Source organism: Dipodomys spectabilis, unplaced genomic scaffold (assembly GCF_019054845.1).
Source record: "Dipodomys spectabilis isolate Male_0828 unplaced genomic scaffold, ASM1905484v1 ptg000205l, whole genome shotgun sequence".
Classification (NCBI taxonomy): Eukaryota; Metazoa; Chordata; class Mammalia; order Rodentia; family Heteromyidae; genus Dipodomys; species Dipodomys spectabilis.
Window position 1 is genome coordinate 4,793,593 of NW_024870882.1, and position 9,244 is coordinate 4,802,836.

Here is a 9,244-nt window from a genome sequence, read left to right on the forward strand (position 1 = left end):
CTTATTGTTGCAATGGTTCAACCTGTATCCCTATTTAAACAATTTGTTTTTTCCTTTCCCCTCCACTAATTATGCCAACATCAAATACAGTGAAAGCAGGGGTTACACCATGCGGGAGGGACATACAAAGCAACAAAGAAATCATCTTATAAATATGTTATAAACAATAGCAAGAAAGAAAAAAAGCGTTCGAATTCTTATCTTGGGGTTCATTTCACCTAACATCAACTTATCTGACCATTTCTGCTTGTCTCAGACTTATACTAGTAATTGTAAATAAGAGGACCCTTGGTAACTATATTTCTTTGGGCCTGGATTAATTGGCTTAATATAATTTTTTTCAAATCTTTCCATTTCCTAACAAATGAGGCAATGTCATTCTTTCTGGTGTTCTTCAGCAGAGCCATGATATGACTTGTGAAGAAAGTACTTGTGTTAGATAAACTTTGTTCATGCATAACTTATATATTGTTATTGATGAATTAGTTAACTTAATCAATAAAAATATCTCAAATATGATTCCATGATAAAAATATAAAACAGTTACTTAGTAATTGTTTGAGAAAAAAGTTATAGTCATGACTTTTAGGACAATAAATTTCTATTTCCCTACAAAGCAATGATTTAGGTTTACGAATCTACTGTTTGTGGTAAGTCTAGAGAACATAATTGGCTTGAAAAAGAACAAACTGTACATCTTGCTTCTTGAATGAGAGACATTTAAACATTGTCTTTTATCAAATGAATACTTATGTTTATTTTTCAAATTCTCCTTTCAGAACAAGTATTTACCTTGCAAGTAAATATATTAATATATTAAGGTATTTAAAAGCTAAATTTTCTATGTTTGATATGTAGCTCTATATATTCAGAATGACAGGATTTTTCTATTCGTAAATGTCTAACCTCTGGGATATTTGCTTCATCAATATGAATTTTCTCATGAGGTTTTTGTGAAGGCTCTAATAACCAGTGTGGTCAAAATCATTTCCTGAATTCTAAATTTTAAATCTAACCATTTTAGCCTTTGATTATAACATTTATTTTCTCTTCAGAGCAATTAAACAAAAATACATACTACTTTCTAAGCATTTCACTCACATTGTAAGTGATATTTACATAGTTCACACAGAGACTAATTATTCAGACTCACCATATTTGATGACCTTAGTGTGAAGAATGTAGAGAGTATAAGGTCTTTATACTTAATAATATTTTTGTTTATATTAAATTAAATCATACCTGGATTTCTAATTTGGAAGTTAATCACATGGAAACCGTAAAATAATAAGAAAAATGATTACTTTGGGACTATTTTCTTCTTAAAATTATGCAGCAAAAACTATCTCTAAGAAATATATTTTCAATAAAATGTTTCAATCCTTAGGCAAAGTGTATTATACTTTAATATAAAGTTAATCTCAGAATAGAAATTCTGCAACTAATCTAATATATGTTTTCATGCACAAAATGCTGTGACTTCTAGACTTGTTATGTGAATTTAATTATATTTTTCGTTGTGACATGATCCCTACTTACATTTATTACTAACTTCTGTAATTATACAAATCATGTCTGTGCACTCTAATTTACGTAAGATTATATTAAAACAAAATTATCTTTTTTCCTGTCTTCCACAGGGAAGGATGAGGTGCTGAAGTGTATTAAATGAAAGCACTCTAAAAGAGAGTTTTATGAAATGGAAATTTGCAACGTGAGGATGGGATCACAAGCACTTTCTACTTGGCTGAACAGGAATTCTTGTTTCTATAGTATTTTGTTACCTTTTAATCACAGAGGGAAGCCACAAAATTTAAAATTCGTACGAAGGAATTACATTCCTAAAAGATGTGGCAACCTGCTTAAAAGTTCGATTTTATCACTAGTTCTTTGTGCTTGCTGGCTGATCTATTTCTCTATCATATGTTTCATATTCTTAAGCATATTAGTAATTCAGCTGTGAGGACAATGCTGGAGACTCCTGAAATCACAGCTATTGTTGTGTAATATTCAGAAGGGACAAATATATCATATTAATCTCCAGTTTCTCCTTTTGGCCTTAAATATACCAATTAATTCTGAAAACAATCGTGTAAAATGTTAGTTTACTTTTCCCTTTTTTAATTAGAGTTTAAGCAAGTGTTTTTCACAATAAAAAATGATGACAGTGGTATCAGAGCTCTAATATGAGCACCTTCTCCCTAACAAGTAATGCTCTATGCACTGCAAATATGGAAGCCACTCTAAACACTCTCTCTCTCTCTCTCTCTCTCTCTCTCCCTCTCTCTCTCTCTCTCTCTCTCTTCCTCCCTCTCTCTCTCTCTCCCACACAAAGACAGAACTACCACCCAGACCCATCAGAGATCAGTTTCATTCTTTTGTATTGATAGTGGTTTGATGTTTGCTCCTATGCTTTTTCTTTGCTTTAGGATCGTGCCTGGTCCTGTATCTTTCCCTGAGATCAGGTCCCTTGTTCTTAGTATACTGTATGTCTGTGCATTCATAATAGGATCCCTGGCTGCTTCAGGCCAATTAACAGTATCCTGAATACAATATCCCCAAATTTATTATTCAAGTCAAATTTCATGATTTTATATTACTATTCCAAAATACTAAAATTTATTGGATCTAGAAACGTAAAAAACCACCCACCTTGTTATTTTAGTAGCAATTGACATGATGAAATTAGAAGCATATTGATCAGAAACTGAGGTTAGAGAATGGGAGTATGTAGGGAAATGTAGAATACTGGCTGTGTGTTGGAGATACAAAATCATCTTCTATAGGCTCATTTATTCAAAAATTGTCATCCTATATTGAAAGCCCAATTTACATATACAGTTTTCCAGTTACTTTGCTTATGTATCACTTCTGATCTCAAATCCTCTTGTGAATTTTTATAGTATCTTTGAAAAAAATCAGACTATTTGCATGTGCTTAACATCTTAAGGAAAGACAGTGTGCTTCTACATCTTTCATTCTATGTGACAATCCCTTATTTTTTGTTTCTCGGTTTGCTGAGTAAATGTATTCCTTGAATCAGGATATTGACAGCAAATCTGGGTCTAATTTTCATTTTTTAAATTTCAAATATTATATAAACTTTGTTTTGACTAGTCATTTTCTAAAAATTCATGAACACAAATATTTTGGTGCCTTTAAGTAAATTGAGATTTGATGTGGTAGTTCTTGTGTCTAATTGACTTAACCATTATATTATTCGTGTATAAACATGTTCACTGCACTTTTATATTTTTATGTATAAAAATAATCCCCAAGGATTTACTTTAAAGTGATAACGCTGAGTTTGGTATGTCTTTCTGTTCCAAACTTGATATTTATTTCAGTAAAACTACTAGAAATACATGATGTTTACTGGAACAATATTAAAGATGAGAGCATATTTCTAAAAAGAAAAGATTTATTGAATAAAACATAGAAAAGAGTAAAATACTCAGGTTTCTTTCTTGAGACTGCATAAGTTTAATATGAATGTAGCTTACGATGAGACTCAAAGATAAATCCATATTAATATTCCTAAGATTTACATCACAATATAAGCAATATAGGAATTTAAATAATTGGTCATTCAAAGCTCTACATACCTGATGGATGAAGAATAGAATTCAAAATTACAGAGGAAAACAATTCAACATGCAGCTATTTATGATTTTATAATACTAATATGAAAGAAATGTGCTTTTGCCTTTCTGAAGAAGAAAGTTTAGCCAGTTATTTCAATGTAATGCACCAGTAAAGTGTTTTCTTCCAAGATATCCAAGAGAACTATACTCACCATCTGAAGAGAAAATAAGTAATTACTTCAATTAGCTCTGCTTAATATTAATTTTCTTGTAGCAAACAGGTTAAAAAGTCTGCTCTCTTTCTTTTAATGTAGTAACATATATTTCATGTTGCAAGAGGTAAGGGCAAGAGAAACACATAAAGGGAATTCAAATAGGAAAGAAGTAAATCTAACCCTTTGTGCAGATGAAATGATCCTATATTTAAAGGGACCTATATGTTCCTCCCTCAAATTAGTAAAGGTTATGCTAACATTCAGCAATGTAGCAGGGTGTAAAACCCACAAGAATCAGTAGTTTTTCTGTGTTACCAACAATGGGAAGGTTGAGGCTGAAATCCAAAAAGCAAACTCATATTTATTATCCTCAAAATCTAATCAAATCTAAACAAAGAAACAACAATACAACTAGGAATTAATTAATTTAACTAAATATGCAAAGGAACTCTACTGTGAAAACATTAAAAATCTAAAAAAGGAAATTGAAGCAGATTAAAGGAAATGGAAAGTCTTTCAATATTGCAATTTTAAGGATGTTAATTCTTCCAAACAGGAGCATTGGAAAAATACTGCCCCCAAACAATTGACATTGCAATACCCATCAAAATCCCAATAATATTCTTCAACGCAGTCTTGAAAGCAATCCAAATTTAATATGGAATTACAAAATGACAGATGAAACAGAAGGCTTAGAAATGAACTCATGGGCCTATAGGCATCATGAACACACACACACACACACACACACACACACAAAATGAAATTCTATTCACTCATCAAAAAGGATGACTTTTCACCAGTCTTAAGGAAAATGAAAGGTTGGGGAAATTATACTAAGAGAAAGGAATACAGACTCAGAGAAATATAGGTTTCATTGATTCATTTATGGTAGCAAGAAAGTGCCTACAAATCTACAAGTAAACAAGACAAATTCTACCTCGTCTAATTTAGGATGGCCATTATCAAGAAAACTAACAATAGCAAATGCTGGCATGGATGTAGTAAATTGGGAAGTCTATTACACTGTTGGTGGGAAATTAAACTTTTCAACCTCTCTGGAATGCAGTATGGAGATTCCTCAAAAGACTAAACCTAGATCTCCCTTATGACTCAGTAATACTCCTCATGGACAGTAATCCAATAAATAACAAACAAGCTCATGTTAAAGCTGCTAGCATAATCATGTTCAGAGCCCAGGCCCAGAGTTCAAGGACTGGAAAGAAAGTTACTACTGCTGGTATTTGTTTCCGCAAATACGAATCTCTTGACATAAGATACCAAATCATTCTATTTGCAGTAGCTAGGATAGGACTTAAATATACTGGGTGATAAAATGCCTTCTTTGTTGAATATTAGGAAAATATGTAGGCAGTCCAAGAAAAGGGAGATTTTTGTTGTTGTTGTTGGTCAAGGGGCTTGAAGAGTGGACTTGGGCACTGACCTTGAGCTCTTCAACTCAAGGTAAGTGCTCTTCATCTTGAGCGACAGTGTCACTTCTGGTTTTCTGGTGATTAAATGGAGATAAGAATTTCAGGGACTTTACTACCCAGGCTGGCTTTGAACAGAAGTCCTCAGATCTCAGCTTCCTGAGTAGCTACGATTACAGCTGTGAGCCATTGGCACCAGGCTAAAAATGGTTCTTTTTGTTTTTTTATAAAAGAAGAAAATCCGTCTCTTATATTGGGTTTAAACTTCAGATATCACTATTAGAACACTTCTCCCTCAACTCAGTCATCAGACATTTGTAAATTTTCTCCTTCCTACATGTGGGAATATTGCAGTCAATATTAACTGAGCTGTGAGACTGGATCAATTGTACGGTAATCTCTAGCACCTAAATCAGGAACTATTACATCATAAGAAATGAAACCCTCATTTGGAATAATGTTTTTTCTCTTTTTATTACAAATCTGTGCTCGATTGCTTCCTAATGTGATATTGGACCTCCTATCAGAGTGATGCCATTTTCTTTCTCTTCAGCAATTGGCCTTCTCCCACATGTGGTAAATTTTTAAGAATTGAAAGATTTCCTTGGATAATTCATTAAGCTGACCTCTAAGAAATTGTGCGTTTCTGAAATTTGGTCTGCTGTCTTGTACTTACATGCACAGGCTTTGTATGATTTATTTCTTCTACAAGGAATTCTATTTTCCAATCTTCGTGTGACCAATTTTAGTCTCTCTGATCAGTCTTTCTGACCCTCTCTCTGGAATCTCATTTCATTCTCCCTCATAAAAATATATTAGTTATCAGCTAACTGATTCTCAGCTTCTGTTTTTTTTTTTTTTTTTGACTGACTTCATGTAGACTGTGATAGCAGCCCTGACTGGCTGTGCTTACTGGAGGTTTTAGTTTGTTTGTTTGTTTTTAGATGTCTAGGATTACTATTCAAGGTAGTAGCTTCTCTGGGCCTCATTGATTTCTCTGGCCTAGAGTCAATGGTTTTTTCTCCTAAAGATACAAAGAACAGCTAACTAAATTCCTGTTTTAATTGTCTCAAAATGAGGCAATTTGGCATCCTTGAAAAGCCATGAATAATCCTTGTAACCATGTACAGAAATGGTCTATCAAGATTAACTGTGAAAAATGTTCATTTCCAAGTCACCACCATAAAACAGATCACATCCTTGGGAGCTGACTTTTGGAAGGAAGGTTCACCTTCTTTCCTACTCTTATGACAGATCAAACCAAAATATTCTGCAGTTGTGGTCAGCCTGGAGCACATTTTCCCAAGAATATTCTGTAGTGTAAAAGAGGACCAACTATCAAAATAAAGGTGAAAATACTTGTCTAGTATGACTGATTTATCTTGCTTATATCTGTTGTTATTTTCATTACTTCAAACACATGGATAATTTATATTGGGATTAGACAAGTGGCAAAGGATTAATGGAATAAACATTCAGTTTACTTTCATATATCCAGTGTAATACACTTAACCCCTTATGGAAAATTAAATCTAACCGTAGAAACAATGTCAGAAATATTAAATAATCCTCAATACATGTAATCTGGCACACATACACCATCATCTACTCAGAAATTCAGTCTGTCTATAAATATTTATTTAGTACAAAATAATAAAAATTTAATTAATGAATATGACTTTTAAGTATCATCTGAAATACTCCTCACATATATAATTGTATAGCTGTCACCTAGACAGGAATTTAACATGCATGTAGAAATCAAATTTCCACAATATAAGCTAGAGAGGAGTCATATGCTCATGTACAGTATTGTGTGAATTTTACCACGGTGCTGAACCCTTCTGCCTAATACCAAGAGTCATGTGCAATAATTTATTATTTAACATTAAGAATACACTTTGAATTATTACATAATTATTACATAATTCACAGAATTGAAACAATAATGATATATTATTTGTTTAAATTCTAATGTTTCTCAATTTTACAATTCATGAAATATATTATTAAACTTATTAAACTTAGTTTCACTTTCTTCGTTGCCATAGATACTAAAATTTAAATTATATATTAAACATTAAACTTAAGAAATCCATAATAAGTAACTTATTATTAAAATAATATGCTATTAATCTGTGATTTAAGTTATAGTTCTAACAAATTATGAGGTAAAAAAGATTTGATAGAAGTATGGTTAATTTTTTTAAACTTACCAGCTTGTTATTTGTTTCCTAATTGTGTCATTTGTTATTCTTGTTCCAAGTCATCTGTTCCTCTTCATTGTTTAGTGTTCTATTTTATCGCTATTGGTTTACTGATTGTGCATTTTTCCGCTCTTCTTAGTGACTGACATGAGGCTGAAAATTTGTTTGCTAGTTTATTCCTCCTATGTTAAAGCAAAATTACTGCTCTCCACAGCTGTTCTACTCTTCTTTGTATAGTACAGTATTTCCCCCACTCCCATCTCTTGTGTTACTGCTCTCATGTATTTTATTTTTTTATTTAAATGTTTTTCCCACCATCCCTTCCCTCACACCTCCACAATACACTCCCCAAGCCCTCCACCCCTCACTATCCCCTGCCCTCCTAAATTGTGAAGTTTGTTTTTCAACATAGTGTCTTGTGCATCTCATTGTTACAATGGGTCAACCTGCATCTCTATCTAAGCATTTTGTTTTTTCTCTTTCCCTCCCCAAATTAGCGAAGTAGATATACAAGATGCAGGAGCACCAACATTGAATACAGTGAAAACAAGGGTTATACTATGAGGGAGGATTATATAAAAAAAAGGAAAAAAATCACATTGTACATTATAAATACATTAGAAACAACAGCAAGAAAGAAAAAACAACTTACGTTCTTATCTTGGGGTTCATTTATCTTAATATCATCTTATCTAGTCCTATGCACAGAGCTTATGATCTTTTCTGCTTATCCCAGACATATATTAATTATTGCAAATAAGGGATACCATGGGAAATATGTTCTTTGAGACTTAGCTTACTTCATTTAATATAATTTTTTCCAAGTATTTCCATTTCCTAACAAATTGGGTGATGCCATTATTTCTGATGTAGGCATACAATTCATGTACACACACGCATGCACACACACACACACACACAAACACACACATTTTCTGGATCCATTAATCTACTGAGGGGAATCGAGTTTGGTTCCATATCTTAGCTATGTTAAATGATGCTGCAATAAACATAGTTGTGCTGGTAGTTTTAATATGGTCTTGCGTGTGGTGATTTGGGTGAATGCACAAAAGTGGGATTGCTAGGTTATAGGAGAGCTCTATATGGACTCTTTTGAGGAACCTCCACACTAATTTTCAAAGTGGTTGGACAAGTTTACCCTCCCACAAATAATGCAGTAGGGTTCCCTTCTGGCCACATCGCCTCCAGCTGTTGTTGTAAAAATGGAATGCTTCAGTAATTTGCATTTGTAATCCTTGCACTGCTGCCATGCTAATGTTGTCTATATTGTTCCAATTTTAGTGTATGTCCTGCCAAATTGAGCACAGAACAGTTTTTTTTTTAATCTCTAAAGTGCAACTGATTTTCTTAAACTAGACAATTAAAGAAAAAGTAAGTTCAAAAGAATTGTCGTGAAATTTTAGAATCATGTATTTCTTCCATAAGCACACAATTAAGAATAAAGTCAAGATTAACCTGTCCACAACAAAATAATTCCAGATATTTGTTGTTCAAGAAATTGTAGGAGGAGGAATTCAATTATTGTATACAAGGCACCTGCCATAATGAACACTGCAGCAAGTGTAAAGATTTGTTAAAGTTTTACTGCTTAAACATTAAATTTTGAGAATTTGCTTATATATGCCAAAATGAAGTCTGGCAGGTGAAAATACTTTTCCATAAACTATTTAAGATTTATATTAGCAGACATATACTACTAAATATATACATTTCAGAGTTTATAGAAACTTTACTGAGAAGTTGCAAAGTCTTTGTCTAAAGAAGCAGAATGAAGAGTTAAGACTTTG

The 9,244-nt window shown here is 32.7% G+C and overlaps 1 non-coding gene across 1 annotated transcript; it reads right to left on the reverse strand.

Moving 5' to 3' along the window:
- Nucleotides 1-8,655: 8,655 nt before the first annotated feature.
- LOC122122161 lies at nucleotides 8,656-8,762 on the reverse strand. Its single transcript, XR_006150129.1, has one exon. It is a non-coding gene; the product is annotated as a U6 spliceosomal RNA (small nuclear RNA).
- Nucleotides 8,763-9,244: the final 482 nt, after the last annotated feature.